Source organism: Dreissena polymorpha, chromosome 14, assembly GCF_020536995.1.
Source record: "Dreissena polymorpha isolate Duluth1 chromosome 14, UMN_Dpol_1.0, whole genome shotgun sequence".
Taxonomy (NCBI): domain Eukaryota; kingdom Metazoa; phylum Mollusca; class Bivalvia; order Myida; family Dreissenidae; genus Dreissena; species Dreissena polymorpha.
Window position 1 is genome coordinate 73,822,330 of NC_068368.1, and position 19,537 is coordinate 73,841,866.

Here is a 19,537-nt window from a genome sequence, read left to right on the forward strand (position 1 = left end):
TAGCCTGTGCAGTCCGCACAGGTAAATCAGGGATGACACTTTCCGCTTTATGGTATTTTTCGTTTAAAGGAAGTTCCTTCTTATCAAAAATCTTGTTAAGGCTGAAAGTGTCGTCCCTGATTGGCCGCTGCAGACTGAACAGGCTAATCTCGGACGACACTTTACGCATTATGCCCAGTTTTCTCAGAACGCTATCCGTATGTTTTTTAGCTCACCTGTCACAAAGTGACATGGTGAGCTTATGTGACTGTGTGATGTCTGGTGTCCCTATGTGCGTGTGTGCGTGTGTGTGTCCGTCAACAATTTGTTTGTGTAGACAGTAGAGGTCACAGTTTTCATCCAATCTCTATGAAATTTGGTCAGAATGTGTATCTTGATGAAATCTGGGTTGGGATTGTATTTGGGTCATCTGGGGTCAAAAACTAGGTTACTAGGTCAAAAACTAGGTCACTAGGTCAAATAATAGAAAAACCTTGTATAGACAATAGAGGTCACAGTTTTCATCCAATTTTTATGAAATTTGGTTAGAATGTTTATCTTGATGAAATCTGGGTTGGGATTGTATTTGGGCCATCTTGGGTCAAAAACTAGGTCACTAGGTCAAGTAATAGAAAAACCTTGTGTAGACAATAGAGGTCAGAGTTTTCATCCAATCTTTATAAAATTTAATCAGAATGTTTATCTTGATGAAATCTGGGTTGGGATTGTATTTGGGTCACCTTGGGTCAAAAACTAGGTCACGAGGTCAAAAACTAGGTCAAATAATAGAAAAACCTTGTGTAGACAATAGAGGTTGCAGTTTTCATCCAATCTTTATGAAGATTGGTCAGAATGTTTATCTTGATGAAATCTGGGTTGGGATTGTATTTGGGTCATCGCAGGTCAAAAACTAGGTCACTAGGTCAAATAATAGAAAAACCGTCACCAATTTGTTTGTTTAGACAGTAGAGGTCACAGTTTTCATGCAATCTCTATGAAATTTGGTCAGAATGTAAATCTTGATGAAATCTGGGTTGAGATTGTATTTGGGTCATCTTGGGTCAAAAACTAGGTCACTAGGTCAAAAACTAGGTCACTAGGTCAAATAATAGAAAAACCTTTTATAGACAATAGAGGTCACAGTTTTCATCCAATCTTTATGAAATTTGGTCAGAATGTTTATCTTGATGAAATCTGGGTTGGGATTGTATTTGGGTCATCTAGGGTCAAAAACTAGGTCACTAGGTCAAGTAATAGAAAAACTTGTGTAGACAATCAAGATCACAGTTTTCATCCAATCTTTATAAAATTTGATCACAATGTTTATCTTGATGAAATCTGGGTTGAATTGTATTTGGGTCATCTTGGGTCAAAAACTAGGTCACTAGGTCAAATAAAAGAAAAACCTTGTGTAGACAATTGATGTCACAGTTTTCATCTTATCTTTATGAAATTTGGTCAGAATGTTTATCTTGATGAAATCTGGGTTGGGATTGCATTTGGTTATTCAGGTGAGCGATTCAGGGCCATCATGGCCCTCTTGTTTAAATTACATATCTTTTTAATAAACTGTAAGTTATGTAACAACTGTTCAGCATGAGTTTCTGTGTGTTTCAAGGTAGGTTTATGATTTGAGCCTCTTTCTGGTCATGTGCGTTAAGTGTAGTCCCATATAAGCCTGTGCAATCTGCTTTTTGGTATTTTTTGTTTAAAGGAAGTCTCTTTGCCAAAATCCAGTTAAGGCAGAGAATTTCATCCCTGAATAGTGTCAACTTCACAGGCTAATCTGGCACAACACTTTACACTAAGCAATAAGCCCCGTTTTCCCAGAATGTGACTCAACGCTCACTTGAAATGTCTTTGATACTCCATTGCTTCCGAATAAACTCTAATTTATGTAACAACTGTTGCAGGGATTCCAAAAAGTTTCAATTAAATGGATGATTTTCAAAATATTAATAGGGGAATTCAAGGTTCATTCTTTCTAGCATCCTGTACAAGTACAAATGTAAATTCCCTTTAGAACTTATAATTCCTGTAACATTATTACTGTAGCAACTAAATTGATTTACATAAATATGCAGCTCTAAAACTACAACATCCAATTGTGTTAAATTTGGTATGGAACATTTATATAAATAGACCGTGCTCTGTGAAAAATGGGATTTAATGCATTTGTGTAAAGTATCCTCCCAGAATAGCCTGGGCATTCTACACAGGCTTTTTAGGGATGACACTTTCTGCTTTTATTATATTTGACAATTAAATAAAGTCTCTTCTTTGCAAAAATCCAGTTAGTGTGCGGACTGCACAGGCTAATCTTGGACGACACGTTACGCACATGCATTAAAGCACCTTTTCACAGAGCGGGGCACAAATGTTAACATGTACATAAATAATTGCAGATACATTACAAACGCTTTTATAAATATTTAAAAACCACAATCTTTTCAGTAATATTGTAAATTTTATGAAGTTAACTCGTGTATAAACAACCTGATATGTTTTGCTTATCATACCATTTGTACCTTTGATAATAATTTTAAGTCCTGCTTTGCTACAAAGTGGAGCAAATAAACAAGGCAGTGATGGATTGCTTTTTTATATCAACTGTTTAATAATATACTGTATATAATGTTACTCAATCTACTACTACTTCTTACATTATAACAGTTTATATTTCTAAATTGGAATCATATTTTGTATTGGAAAATGTTATGCTTAAAAAAAATATATTCAAATCCATTAATGTAAGTCAACAAGGCAATAAAACATCAATAAACTTTTTTTTACAGCAGGCTCATACAATTGGAAAGATAACTCAGTATAAAGTGTTCATCTTAATGTTGTGTCCCTTGTATACAAAGTTTCTACTAAATTTATTGCTGATAAATGTGGATTATTTCCCTTTTTATTTCCTCTTAGTATCTAAGAATATTTTAATATTTTACATGTTGTTTTCATTTTCTCATAAAGTCAGCTTCTTTGCACTTGAACTATAACAACTGTTGTGGCTTTAGTTTGGGTTAAGATTGTTTTTTCCTTCTAGATTGGCTTAAGATTGAAATGAAATTTGAATGAAAAGTAATGACTTGTTTCTGTCATGTTTTGCTGCTGACGTGATGAACATATGATTTTACAGATTTTTAATTAAAAAGATTACAAAGTAAAATGCATTTTAGTGAATCGTTTGGTTAAATGTGCACTGTACCAGTATTAAGCAATTTTGTTAAAAGCAATATGGCCATTATATAACTCCATGTTTTCATTCCATGCCTCTGATATGGAGTTCTCACTTTAAAAGCATTTATACATAGTCAATATATTGCGAATTTACTTAGAACTAAGCAGTTAATTAGTATTTGTTAACAAAAGTATATATTCATGCATTATACTGCATTGGTTAAACATGTAATAGACTTTGCTGATATGCTTTTTCTAATATTAGTATATAAAAAAGACATATTATTACAAAATGATTACAGCATCATACAAAGAATTAACAAAACCTATCTGAGTTCCAATACTTTGAAGGTCTTAATCAAGTCAGTCTTTTGAGTCAAACAATACTTGAGAGGCAGTAATTTCTGCTTTTTATACGCCCGTATAAAATACGGGACGTATTATGTGAAACCCCTTGGCGGGCGGGCGGGCGGCGGGCGGGCGGCGGGCGGCGGGCGGAAGGCATCACTTTGTCCGGACTCTAATTCAAATTGTATTCATCCGATCTTCACCAAACTTGGTCAGCAGTTGCATCTAGTTGATATCTAGGCCAAGTTCGAATATGGGTCATGCCGGGTCAAAAACTAGGTCATAGGGTCAATAAGTGCATTTTCAAAGGGGCCACTTTGTCCGGACTCTATTTCAAATTGTATTCATCCGATCTTCACCAAACTTGGTCAGCAGTTGCATCTAGTTGATATATAGGCCAAGTTCGAATATGGGTCATGCCGGGTCAAAAACTAGGTCATAGGGTCAATTAGTGCATTTTCAACGGCGCCACTTTGTCCGGACTCTAATTCAAATTGTATTCATCCGATCTTCACCAAACTTGGTCAGTAGTTGCATCTAGTTGATATCTAGGTCAAGTCCGAATATGGGTCATGCTGGGTCAAAAACTAGGTCAAAGGGTCAATTAGTGCATTTTACTTTGTCCGGACTCTAATTCAAATTGTATAAATCTTATCTTCACCAAACTTGGTCAGTAGTTGCATCTAGTTGATATCTAGGCCAAGTTCGAATATGGGTCATGCCAGGTAAAAAACTAGGTCATAGGGTCAATTAGTCCATTTTCAACAGCGCCACTTTGTCCGGACTCTTATTCAAATTGTATTCATCCGATCTTTACCAAACTTGGTCAGTAGTTGCATCTAGTTGATATCTAGGTCAAGTTCGAATATGGGTCATGTCGGGTCAAGAACTAGGTCATAGGGTCAATTAGTGCATTTTCAACGGCGCCACTTTGTCCGGACTCTAATTCAAATTGTATTCATCCGAAACTTTTAAACAACTTTTTATCCTGCGTCAAAGTGGTATGGGGGTATAAGTCACATTCAGTGACAAAGCTCTAGTTCAAGTTGAATTCACCAAACTTGGTCAGAGGTAGTATATAGATTATATATTAGTCAGGTCTGATTGGAGACATGCAACCGATTAACACATGCAATATTTTTATGCAATATTTTTATCCAGTTTTATTTTGCGATATTTTCATCGGGTTTATTTTTTTCGCGATTTTTGAAACGAGTTATTTTTAACAACATGTTTATTGGTAAGTTTCATTTTTCCTTCAATCTAATCATGATTTCCACAGGTACATGAGTTTTTCACTGTGCATGGGTACTATAGAAAGGCAACTGTTTATCATTGTCATCAACCTAAAATCAATTTTTATACGCCCGTTTTAAAAAAACGGGACGTATTATAGTTTCACCTTGGCAGCGGGCGGGCAGGTGGGCGGTGTCCACAGCAGTTTCCGCTCTCTAATTCAAATAGTTTTCATCCGATCTTCACCAAATTTGGTCAGAAGTTGTGTCTAGACAATATCTACATGTAGGTCAAGTTCAAATATGGGTCATGCCAGGTTAAAAACTAGGTCACGAGGTCACTTAGTGCATTTCAAGCATTAAGCATGATGTCCGCTTTCTAATTTTAGTAGTTTTCATCAAATCTTCACCAACTTTGGTCAGAAGTGGTGTCTAGATGATTATGAAGGTCAAGTTAAAATATGGGTCATGGTAAAGTTATCAAGTTGTCCAAAGCCTTAAAACGGGCGTATCTTGTGACAGTTTGGCACTCTTGTTCTATATGACATCACTTGCTGAAAATGCTGTTATTTGGTTTTACTGGATTATTGGCGTCATAAATATAAGAAACAATCATTTAATACATACTTACTATAATTGTACTGTTGAAAAATTACATTGTATATGCTGTTTATTACCATTTAATAGGTATTACGATCCATTTTCCCTTATTTCAACATAATGACGAACACTTGGGGCTTTACATTTCCCTGTCCCTGCTACACAACCTTTTAGTGTAAATGACAATGACATATATTCCCTTTTATTTTCTCGTAGTATCTATGAATATTTTAGTTGTCATCATTTTGTTATGAAGTCATTTTCTTTTATTTTTTATTCATACCATAATTACTTTGTTATTAAGTCTGAGATACAATTTTTGTTTTCCCCAGTCCCTGCCCAAATAGCCCACATTAAAATGAAAGTAAAAATAAAATTGATTACCTTTTTCTGTCTGGTTTTGCTCCAGAAATGATGATTTTACAAATTAAAAAAACATGTATGTGAATATCTTCAATTGGTTTGTTTAAAGTACCCTGTACCAGTTTATGCCTAATTTGATAACTGTAATTCAATCCACTTTCCAATTACCGGTATGTGAACATAAAGTTGAACCCCTAGATCTAATGAGACCACTTATCATTACCTGTGGCACAGTCTTAGTGTCATGGACAATATCTTAAGCTTAACATGTATAGATGAAACAAGATCTTGATAAAATAGTGCATTCAGACCACTGTCATTCTTCACAAAGGTAGTTCTGGCCTTTTTGTTCATTAGTAATTAACTTACACACTTGATTAATTTTGAACAAAATTATCAAATAACAAAATGTACACTACATTTATTTAAGTTCAAGTCCTATTTCAGGCCTTTAGATGATGTTAGCGGCAGAGTTTTAGGTCTAATTAAAATCATTTTGCCTCCGAGCTCCTTTGGCAACTAGTTTCCATGCCATAAATGATGGGTTGAATTGTTTCATAAGGTTCATCTCCAGTTGTGCAGCTGAGGGCTGGATATCTACAACAGGTTGATTTGTGTTATAAAGGCCACTAGGGCTGTAACGAATACACCAGGTGACGAATACGATACTTATCACGAATACAGAGTGGCGAATACGAATATTTATTCGCGAATATGAATTTCAATGAACAAAAGTATTACTGACCACTTGACATGACATTATATAGTATGAAACTATGAGTATAAATTTGTCAATTTGATTAATTGAGTATCATTGCATACTGAAAATATGAAATATAACACTTTGAAATAACAAAACACTGACTAGAACTGCCTAAACTTTGAAAACATGACTAGTACCAATAAATACTTGAGAAGAACAATTAAGGAAACCAAAGTAGCGCCAGACAAACAACATGTATTTGGCAGGCGGGTCAACGATATCAATAGCATTCCCTTTGCTAGGCTCCATCATTGTCGTAAAGATAAACAAAAAAGAAATTCCATCTGATAATCCTTTGTGTATATGTTTGAGCATCTTTTCACTTGTATTTACCTAAATAAACATTAAACAACCATGGAAAGATTTTTCAATTAAATGTCGTAAATATTCAACCGGTGCCCTGTTGATAATCTCACTTTTTAACATAGTGGGTGGGGTAAACATGATGAAAAACGCCGGAATAAGGAGAAGGAAATTTAAATATAGTGGATTTATTGTATGAACCGTCATTTGTAAGGAAAGATAAGATCAATAAACTTTCAAATTCTTAACCACATTGTTTGTATTCGTCAAATATTCAGCCATATTCGAGTAATTTGAATATTCGAATGTATCGTTACAGCCCTAAAGGCCACCGCAAACAAATTCCAAAACTGAAATATTGCAAACTTAAGTACCTTTTTCCTTTAAGATATTCATTTTTGGAGATAAAAGTATATTGATGGTTTTTATATCATATTTCCATTTCTTTCATTATTTTGATTGTTGTTCGAAATGCTGCCTTTCCCATGGGATTTTTCCCCCATTTGGATTTTTTGTTTGCCCATGGGATTTTTTCCATATTTCCGTGTACAAAATGTGATTCGTTCATATATTTTGTGTGAAAAAAGCACATTTTTCAGCAACAACTACATTATGAATAATCAGTTATTTATCAAAAATAAGACTTTAATTTCATACTTAAGCTCAAAAAGTCAAATTTCAAAGTAAACAGGTACTAAAATTTGCCTAATTCGCAAAGTTTTTCCGGTGGCTGTTTTATGTGGATGCAATAATTTGCCTTATGCTTCCATAATCATCAATGTTGTCCTATTTCCAGTCTAGTGAGGCTCTCAGGGTTAGAGTAAACTACAATGTGTTACATAAAGTTTCTCTCTTTGTGGTGCAGCTGAATGTTCACAGTTTGAGCCATCGGGGTTTCATATAACTTCCCTGCAGAAATGATGATTGTCCAGATTTCTACAGTTAAACACAATTAAAACGCTTTTTATGGGAATATCTGTACCAGTTTTTATACGCCCGTCTATGACGGGACGTATTATGGTATACCCCGCGTCTGTCCGTCCGTCCGTCCGTCTGTCCGTCCGTCCGTCTGTTAATGTCGTACGCTACGTCAAATATCCTTTGACAGATTTTCTTCAAATTTTAACACAATCTTAATATTGATAAACCCTGATCCCCTTTCGTTTTTGACGGAATTCTGAATTGTCGTTCCAGAGTTATGGGACTTTGTTCGTCAAAATTTCGTGATTTCATTGAATGTCCTACTGTAGCTCAAATATCCTTCGATGGATTTTTTTCAAATTTCAACACAATCTTAATATTGATAAACCCTGATCCCCTTTCGTTTTTGACGGAATTCTGAATTGTGGTTCCAGAGTTATGGGACTTTGTTCGTCAAAATTTCGTGATTTCATTGAATGTCCTACCGTAGCTCAAATATCCTTCGATGGATTTTTTTCAAATTTCAACACAATCTTAATATTGATAAACCCTGATCCCCTTTCGTTTTTGACGGAATTCTGAATTGTTGTTCCAGAGTTATGGGACTTTGTTCGTCAAAATTTCGTGATTTCATTGAATGTCCTACCGTAGCTCAAATATCCTTCGATGGATTTTTTTCAAATTTCAACACAATCTTAATATTGATAAACCCTGATCCCCTTTCGTTTTTGACGGAATTCTGAATTGTTGTTCCAGAGTTATGGGACTTTGTTCGTCAAAATTTCGTGATTTCATTGAATGTCCTACCGTAGCTCAAATATCCTTCGATGGATTTTTTTCAAATTTTAACACAATCTTAATATTCATAAACCCTGATCCCCTTTCATTTTTGACGGAATTCTGAATTGTCGTTCCAGAGTTATGCGACTTTGTTCGTCAAAATTTCGTGATTTCATTGACTGTCCTACCGTATCGGATTTACCATGTTACAATGTTAAATTATCAAGTATTCACATATTCAACTGGATGAGATTTGACTGGAACATTGGAATTCCATACACACATACTCAAATGGGTGAGTTGAACATATTTTTTTGACAAATATTCCAGCTGTCTTCTGCCAACTGAAGTAAAAAAATGATTCAAAGGGTTATTTATTACCTTACTACTTCATTGGCGAACGACGGGCGTATCATGCGCTCATGGCGCTGCTCCTCATTGCCTATTTTGATAACTGTAAGTAGGTCTATTTTCCAATTATTTGTACATCATGTTGGGCATCTTGGGCTATAACGAGACCGCATCTACAGTGGTCTTTGTCCCTGCTACAACCTTTGATCTCCAGTAATTGACAGTTAGTTTTGTACCACAATCTCTTCACCTTAAGATGGACCTTCCTGTATATCTTAATGAGACACAAAGTTTCTGGCCTTAGTTAGTAATTCTTATTTACTCAACAGAGGGATTTAGTTTCGACAATATGTTTGAAATAACAAAATGTAGAGTTATGTTGTATTGTGTATTATTGCAAACCTATTTTGCTATGGTGTATGGCAATTTAATGGGCCAACTTGTATTATAAGGTTTCCCCCCTGCAGTGCAACTGAATGTCCACAGTGTGTATGTGTGATTACTACAATAATTTGATATGTGCTTGGTGGATCCAGTTGTTGTTATCCTACAATCACTTATAAATGTCCTTTTTCCAGTTTACAGAGGCAGTCAAGGGAAGCGTAGACCACTTTGTGTTTCTCCCCTGCTGGTGCAGTGGCATTTTAGAATTGTGTATATAAGTTTAACCCTTCAGCACTCAGAGACGCACTTTGACGCATTTGAAGTCTCTTAAAAAGCAAATTAAGTTAAAGACCTTTCTCACTTGATTCAAGTTTGAAAGGCTTCATTTCCAACCCTACGAAACAGATAAGTAGCAAACAGCATAAAAACCTGAACAGACTGTGTCTCAGGTATAACTTGCAGTCTGTTCTGGTTTTAATCTCGTTGCACATAGCCATTTTCACTTTCCTCCTGATCAGAAAAGGGTTAAAAACAATGAGCTGGTACAGATTTCTAAAAGTTTCTATCTGTCAAATGTTTAAATCCTATTTAAAGTATTTAATTATTATATTGACATTTACTTACAAGTTTTAATCTGTTTACAACAATTTCAATTTCTAAGATAGGCAATAAGCTATACAAAGCAAAGCATGGATTATAGCAAAAGGATGAATTATTATATTATTAATCCTACAAACTGTGAAAGGTCAGTTGGTTATGTGAGTCTGTCTTTTTTCTGAGAATTAAATTTACAGTAAAACTGCGATAACTCGAGATGGCAAGGGACTGACCTCCATGGTATTATTAATTTTGTTTTCACTGTTTCGGTTGGTGATGCTTAACTTCTGACCGCAAACGCTGTATTTACATGTAAGACGGTGCTTGGGAAAGAAAGGGCTTTATTAAATCGCTTAAGGTTACAGTATTATAAATAAGAATGATCGTTCATTCATTTAATTTAATCAATTTTAACACATATATTATCAAAAATATTAAAACAATATTCATGTAGCATATTTAAAATAGCACATAAGGTACGTACGTGCGCATGAAAAAACAACAAAAAACAACATGATCACTACACAGTTTGAATTTAATTAACATTCAGTCAGACTTGTGTTGTGCAAAGTCTAAGATTGAAGACTATTGCAACCCATTAGCTTCCCGGAACTACGCTCCGCTCACTTTTATACCATGCATTTTATCATAATTATCGATTGCATGTAATTATGTAATTATCATTAAAACTGTGTACCGTAGGTTTCCACGTATAGCGCGCAGTGTTTTACCTCCAAAATTCAAATTAAAAGGCTGGTGCGCGCTATACATTGATACAACGCTATCCTGGCTGCTAAATTGGTAAAAAATATGTTGTGTAATCGTAAATAATCAAAATGGCCGCCATGTTTTTTCCCAGAAAACTAACACCCTATAATCGTACAGACTGAGGGGCCATTGTCGAAACAACAAGAAGTTGCTACTGGTAGATATGAATGCGGTAGAAGAAGTTTTGGTCAAAAATAAATTTGTTTGAATAAACTTGCGGACATTTCTTTGTTTGTGTTTTTCACTTCTTTATTGATGAATTCCGATGGGGATTGTTGTCGACATTTTGGAGAGCAGGCAAGGGTAGGTGCGAACGAGGTCTTTTTTGCGGGTAACGGTAGGTGTTAAAGGGGGTCATTTTGCACTTCGTAATTGGCAGATGTTATTGAGTAATATGTGCCACGACTTATTAAGACGCTAATTGACATTTGAGACACTAATTGACAGTTGAGAACGTGAAGATATGCAATTGCATTTTGTGTGTATAAATATTGAACGTTCAACAGTGGTGTACCTCAACAACTGTATCCCTGTCTCCCATGCGACATTCAAATTTACCGGTAATGCCCATGCTTTCCCCGAGGAAAAATCACACGATGTACTCTAATTCTCATTTTCTCACGTTTTTCACGAAATGCACGTGGACTGTTAATGATTAACAGTTAATCTTTTGCTAGAAAATTACAAAATTGTCAGAAAAGTATAGTGCTATGCAACCCATGCTCCTAATGATAATGACGCTTCCTATTTTGAATGCTTAATTATTAGCTTTCCAATGCCCCGGATTATCGGATTGTGCAATAGTGAAATGGCGGCCATTTTCGGTTCGATTTGGTGGTTTTATTGTCTTTAAATATTTTTTTCTCCATTTTTGCATTTAAAAAACTGCCTTTGCCCTATACACGGGAGCGCGCTAATATATGTGGAAACCTACAGTAGCTTTTATCTGCATCTCAAATGTTGACAATTTGCAGTGTTTCTCAAACTGCGACTAACTTCACACCTTATCAAGCGTTTTGTGTCTGCTTGATTGCGCTGTTTTCACAACTCGAATATTTTTAGTTCCGACCAGACGAGAAAGTGTCTTTGAATAATTGCGAATTAATTAGGTGTGAAATGACTTTTAGGGACCAGCACACATCCTCAAGTTATCGAAAATCGCACGTTTGAGTTATTGCGGGTTTTTTATATAGAAATTAAAGGAAAATGTTAGGGGCTTCCTTTAATGCTCGAGTAATCGCCAGTTTTTTCTATAAATCGCCAGCTCGAGTTTTTGCAATTCTACTGTATATGTTAATCTATATCACCAACTAAAACCAAATAAAACAGGTCCGAATTAGTCCTCTTGGCACGCACTACATGTGGTGAACTTCAAGAGCCAATATAATCTTCCAACCGCATCAGAGTGAACAGTGTTGGAGCCTATTTGATAATTACCAAAAAATAAATTCATGGTCACGATACACTGAACATCAGTTGTGTTTGTGTTTTATTTGTTTTGATGAGTTTCATGTTAATATCAACCAGGGTAGAAAATAGTAAGTGATTCAAATGTTAAAGTATGAATGTGAAATTTAAAAGATGCATTTTCGTGTGTAGTAACATGATATTCTGTATGTTTTCCTTGTTTACTTGTAATTATATCAACTTTCATAAACAAACTGATTCAATCCGGCTTCAAATGCAGGTCTTTACAAACTTTGCAACAAGATTCTGTTAGTGGAAGGGTAAAGAGACTTAATCCTTGCACAAATAAACAGGTTGTGAACAAAAAACAACAGATTGTCACTGCTGGGGTACAAGTGGTGCCTGGGAAACAAGACTGGTCAGGTTTGGACGAAGTGATGAACTGTTAGGGTCAGTGAAGCAGAAATATTGCAAGGAATGTGTGCTAGTGTTCAGTTCAATTGTGATACTGTTATTTAGTTTTCAGGTTTTTGTTCTTGGATATATATTAAGGTTTAAGCTTCAGTGTTTAATGTGTGTGAATTATTTATTTTTATTTCATGTACACCTATAAAAAAATAATAAATTGTTACGAAAATGGATTCACAAAATTTGGTGGAGTAATGATGGTTTAATTTCATCTAAATATAAATAACCAATTTTCTTTGATGGTAAGAAATCATTGAAATGCACAACAACAAAATAAAATACTATGATATATTGTTAGACAATATGATATAAAAATACATTTAAGTTTTAAATAAATACATGAATACATTCTAATATATATTACTTAACTCATTGATTGATTATAGGAAAGTTAGGCATACATGCCAGACGTCCTGATCTCGGCGGGACAGTCCTGCTTTAGGGCTCTTTGTCCCGGCATCCCGATATGAGACGATTTGTCCCGACATTCGTTAAACACAATGCAAGGTCTATAAGTTCCCAATAAAATTCGCTTTTTGAGCTCTTTCTGGCTAAAACTTATCATCGCTAATCCCTTTATTGCCCCCAATTAACAACCCACTTCTACTACTCGAGTGCATCAGTGTTGTTATTGACACCTTATTAGTGATTAATCGGCAACTTATTGATTTAATCAGCATTCATACCATGGTGTTTTTATGATCGGGGTCGCTAATTGTTATCAAAAGATGTATCATGCAGAAATTAACCCCACCTGTCAAAACACCGATTTTGTACATCAAACAAATTGAATGCTGACCAATACACGTTGATGTTTCTCACAAATTACCTTTCATTTTTGACTTATTTTCAGAAAATAGTTTGTACATATTGCATTAATCTAAATTTAGAGTTAATTTAGGATTGGTTGAATAAGAACAGTGCTCGTTGCGTTCACATCGTGTCACGCGATTTACATATGTTCAAGGGGATATCCCTGTACCAATAGGATGTCAAATCAAGGCATATGGGGATACCCCTCATTTCAGTTTATGGAGTGTGTTTACTTCCGGAAAATGGAGAATGTCTGTGTTCACGAAATTCTGAGCACACATTTATCGTCAATATTGGGCAGAAATTTAGAGTTTTTGTAAGTAATATACTGACTATTTACTAAACAAATTGTGGAATGTTTTATCGTTTTAGGTGTCCCGCTTTTTGGTAAAATGTCCAGACAATTTTTTTTGGAAAGTCCGGATTTGGACCTGAAAAATTCTGGCATGTATGAAGTTAGGATTAGATTTGAATTTGTAAATGTCTCAATTTAAAATAAATAACATGAAATTTAATCATTAATTGAAAATTAATCAAATTGCATTGTGTATTTATTTCCAAAAGCAAATGTTTTAACAGTGATAACATCTGGCATCTACTTGAATAAGCAAATGGCACAAATCTAATAAATCATGAACAATAAAATGTAGTGAGGAAATAAAATTCAGCTTGCTTTTTGCAAACCACTGATGATGTAAAAACAAAATGATATCAAAGTCTAAGACACATTTTACAACATGAAATGTCATTATGTCACAAAAGGGATTTGAAAGTAGTTGTTCACACATGTGTTAGCCTGAAGGCAAAGAAATGATGTGCAATGAATGGGAAATCTTGGTGAAATTATAACTGGATAATGTGTTTGAAATCCAAACATATGGTGGGAAATGCTTTTGCTAACGCAAATTATTTACAGCTTAAGAGTTGATTCATAAAAATCTTAATTTAGTTTCTTGGAAATTGTGTCATAGTTTGTGTTGTTAAATTGCTAAACCAGGATTTACAATTTAAAGGACAAAGTGCATGGACTTGTTAAGTTTTGAAGTGGCATGGGTGCAGACCTGTTTACTTCTACGGATTCGCCGTAGTTACTACGGATTATTTGGCTAAACTACGCACTACGGATTTGTTCTGAAAAACTACGTATCCATCGATCAAAATAGTCAAATTTCAGTTTTTAATCGTACTTTAGCTTATTTTCGTTCTTAAAGGGTAATTTATCAGTCATTATCATCTTGGCGCTTGCGTAGTAAAAAACGTTGAAATTCAAGCCTCCCGGGGAACGAGTGCTGATAGAGCTTGTCGAGTCGTCACCGAACGACAACAGACTTGTGTATTGATTTGCAAATTTAGTCGAATATATATGATTTTACGTTGCTGTCCAGTATACACATCTCTCTCTCTATTGCGGAGAATACCGCCTGTTTTTACACACGTCCAAGATGGCGACAAGCATACCAGAAATTTTGATTACCGGCGCAAATAATAAATACCATTCAAATTAATAACGGATATCATATGGCCATTAGGGAATAATGTAGTGCGTGTGTCAATTAACGCAACATGCTACGTTTGAGATTTAATTTTTTTTATCAGAAATCTGCGCTTTGAATGTGCGTCACGGAAACAAGTGTTGGAAAATTAGAGTTGAGTCTACTCACAAAGTTAAAGCATTTATTATAATAAGATGAGTATCGTTCGAAAATGGAAAGAAACAAACATGATTTGATTTACATGTTAGTGGATCTGTGTATAATCAGATTCATATGCATCTTCTGCTTTATTATGTTTGTTACGCTGTACAGTTTAATGAAATAGCATTGAACTGTGGTTGTCAAGTGCAAGATATTGAAAGGTAAACAAATAAAATATATTATTTTAACTCCATTTAATACACCATTAACACAACAAGAACACTAAAAGATGTTTGTCAATATTTGTTTGTTTTCCCCTAATGATATTTTATTTTTAAAAATACTGAATTAAAGTAAAAGCTACTCTTAAAGAGCTTATGATCAAATAGTGTATTTAAGAATCTATAGATTATTGCAAGTTTAATACCGGTATGCATGTGGATGGATATTAAATAAATATGTTCTTCAGTGTAAGAAGACATTGAAGCATCACTTTATAATATAAAACGCTGTCAAACATGCACTTAAAAACAATTTTAATTATGTTACTTATAATCATATGTACAGTACAGCCAAAGCGGCACAAACAAAATCCGCGGCTACGCCATGGCCAGATTATTAGTCCGCGGCGGCCGAATCATGTGTTCACGCGGCGTATCGCAGTGGCACTCGGCATCGATCCGCGCAACGACGCCGAGTCTGTATTAACCTCGCGTACTTTCCTGGAGTAAATCCGCCGCATACGTATGCGGCGGATCGAGTGAAAAGATATCCACCTACATGTACATACATGTATGTGTAGCGTAGAATTAATTACGCGCAACTGTTTATGTTTCGTTTGATTATCATTATTAAATTTGTAATCCGAAACACACTTCCGAATTTTAATGCTAACGCGTCCTTTGGCAAATTCTAGCGTCAAATAAACAGTGCTAAAATATCCTTTGTTTCATAAAAAGCGCGCGAAAATTATGCAGACATGTAGAACGTCGTTTGGAAAGTTTGGGTGTATTTTGTGTTGTATAAATACATGAACATCACGTCAGGCGTAAATCGCGTGTTCAGTGGGGAAAAAAAACGCCCCGATTAGACGTTATTTCATCATCTCTATAAATAGTGACAAATGCCAAAATGTATTTGATACTTAAGGAAATATCGAGAATGTTTGTGTATAGTAAATATTTACCAGCATTTGCTTTAAAACTGGAATATACGGGATTATCGGGTAATTAGTAGCGATATTAACTGTATAATATGAACAAAATAAAACATGTTTATATACGCATATTCAAACAATAGTTATAATAAGCTGATAATTAACAAAACAACAAATACGTTGTCACCGTCTTGATTATTGATGTGGCTTCAAACTGCTAATTTTCTCAGCTAAAATATAATAGCAGAATCAACATGCAATTAATTTATAAATCCACCATATGCTGGAGCATTGACCACTTGTATGTGCGAAAACATAATTATGTGACCTTGTTTATGTGTGAAATACATACACTACGGGCGGGAAACAAACTTAATTGGCCAGACACATTAACTATGCTTACATGTATATGATAATACAATCCGCGCACAATAAATTTATTATGAATTTAATTATTATTATAATTGTTCTTTCAAAATTTGTTAACTACATGTAACTAATAATTTTAAAAACATTTTTTATTTCATGATGCGCATCGCGGCATGCCTCGGCGGACAGATGCGAAGTTTCGCGGCGAAATGCGACTTGCCGCCGCATACTGACGCGGCTTCAACGACTGACGCGGCATCGACTCGTTTCGCCTTGCCGCCGCGGATCGCGAAATACGTTTGTTCCGCTTTGGCTGTACTGTATAATGCTTAATGTCTCCCAATTTCATGGTTTATCGCGCTTTTTTTCCAATTTCATTGTTTATCGCGCTAATTTTTCCAATCTAAATAGCACAGGCTGTAACAAATCAAAGCAATAAAATCACTTAACAGATTTTATTTTTAGCAAGTAAATTCATCTAATGCTTTATGTACCCTTAAACTGATATGTGACCCAGTCATGGTGTTTTAATGCTCAAAATAATTGAAAAGTTTAAAACTACTGACAACAGCCCTAAACTACTGAGAGATGCCCTCCATACTACTGAGAAGCAATCGGTAGGGTAAACAGGTCTGTGGGTGGTCGACTGCTAATTATTGTCGGTTATGTATGCAAAAATTATTTTTTAAATGGATTTTTGTTATGCATACAGGCATGTTGAGAGATGAGTAGGAAATCTTAATTCAATGTCTCAGGTCAATATGGAAATTATTTGCGTTCTGCTAAAATGGGTATTATTGTAAACTGGGTCTCATTAGTGGACCTAATTTCTTATCATCACAGTACAGGGATGCAGAGGCAACTCTAGAGCTACACTGATTAGATATCAGGAAATGCAATAGATTTTGAAAACTGTGAGGGAGTTAAGTGACTCATTGCTTGAAATGTGCAGAGGTCAAATGAAATGTTCACATATCAAAATTCAAAATTAATTGGCTTGCTGCATATTTGTTAAATGCTCTGCAATTTTTTCTTTTTTAAAATTTGAGAGAAATAATAGTTTGACTTTGCATATTAAATGTACGTAAGCGGGTCTTAATAATTTATGCTCATGCATAAGACATATTTTCACACGGAGCTGCTCATATTAAATGAAAACTGTCAGGTTATATAATCACAATAACATAAATTAAAAGTGTTGTAACATGATTGTTTAAATGAGCACCAATATGTGACAATGGGGTTTAATGCATGTGCGTAGTTTCATCCCAGATTAGCCTGTGCAGTCCACACAGGCTTATCAGGGGCGACACTTTCAGCTTAAACTGGATATTTGCTAAAAAAAAATTCTTTATAAGAAAAATATCATAAAAGCGGAATGCACAGACTAATCTGGGACATCCAACATGTATTAAACCCCCTTTTCACAGAGCATGACTCAAATGTATTTTTTGAATGTTGAATTTATAGGATTCTTTATTTCGGTTATTCTTAAAAACGTCCAGTAGGTGCCATATGTACATGTACATGAAAAGAAATTGAAATTAGTTTCATTTTTAAGCATTTAATCAAGAATAACAAACATTGTAGTTTCATTTTCAAGAGGAAAACAAACCAACGACAGTTATATTTTATTCTCAGGTAGCTTTGAAGATGGCATTAAATGTCCACTCAAACTGTCATAAAAATGTCATCTGGGGAAACAATAAACATTTTGCCTTACTTTTATTCTGGCATCCATAAACACTCACATTTTATAATAACATTTAAAGCTTTGTGCACATTTCAGAGCATAAAATGTAAGTTTAGTTCATTGGAAATTATGTTATAAGTGTACGACTTAAGTTATTTTTTTATGTACTAACAGGATGATTATGAAGTTGGTCACTGTTTTTTCTTATAAAATGATATGTTAAACAGTGGCATTATGGTCAATAAAGTGTGAACACTTGAGCCAAGTTCAGATGCACTGAGTGACTTTATGGATGCACATATAATAAGGAAATAATAATATGGAAGCAGTTTCCATAACTAATGGGCTGGTATTAATAGTAACATTAAATAACACAGGGGGTATTGTCATCTCACTCTAGGCAGGCACCTGTGTTAATCTGTCAGCTTTCTTTAATTATACACTTGCTCACTGACAAATGTTCATAATTAGGCTAAACTGAGCTATATTAGCTATATGCCGGTATATTGAGCACATGCTTATGTGCAAGTGTGTGGTCACACAGATGTTGATCTAAGTGTAAAAATGTGTAACGTAAATAATGTTATGTAATAAGTTAATTTTAAGTACATGTAAGTAAAAATGATAAATTTTAAATAAAAAAAAAAGTACTTATGCTATTTAATAAATAAATGAAAGAACTAGTAAATAAGTTAAAAATATATATGCTTGCATATAAATAAATAAATAAACTATAAATATACAACTACAAAACTTAATGAATTAATTACCATAAGTAACAACAACAACAACAACAACCTCAAGCAACACATGATAAATTATCATTGTTCAGATTTTCAATTGAAAGAAAGACCCATTTATCATGAGAATCAATAAAAATACTTGAAACAAAATTAATCATGTGTATTTACATTTGCATATTTGTTGCATAGGTTTGCAATAGATTGGTGTTGTGATGGTGAATGAAATCTTCTGAAACTGTGCAAAACCTTTGATGCAAAAATAATGGAGATGAACAGTTTTAGTTCAGGTGAGAGCGAGGATAAAGAAACTCTAAGTTTAGTTGATTATGATGAGGATGTAGACACTGATATCACCCAATCGGAGATTAATGAAAATGTAAACAAGGTGAAGAAAAATGGAGCAGAAATTGCAAACAACTCTAAAAATAGGAAAGATGAAATAGACAGCACGAAGGTTGTTTTTAACAACAATGAAGAGAAACCAGTTTCACCGAAGAAAGGACAATACCTTTCACCAGATTTTGCTAAAAAGAACAGTAGAAAGAAACTGTTTATACCGAGACAGAGATCCGGTAAGGACCACATGAAAGGAAACCACGCTCCAGCGTGCCTCAGACCGAGAACCAAAAGTGTTGACCCGAGCAGCCCCACATTCTGTGATGGTATGGACATAGATGAG

At 34.7% G+C, this 19,537-nt stretch overlaps 1 protein-coding gene across 1 annotated transcript in view; it reads left to right on the plus strand.

Moving 5' to 3' along the window:
• Positions 1-19,537, plus strand: part of LOC127857484 (potassium channel subfamily T member 1-like) — a 158,984-nt gene that overhangs the window by 10,377 nt on the left and 129,070 nt on the right. The gene's annotated exons all lie outside the window — the stretch shown is intronic.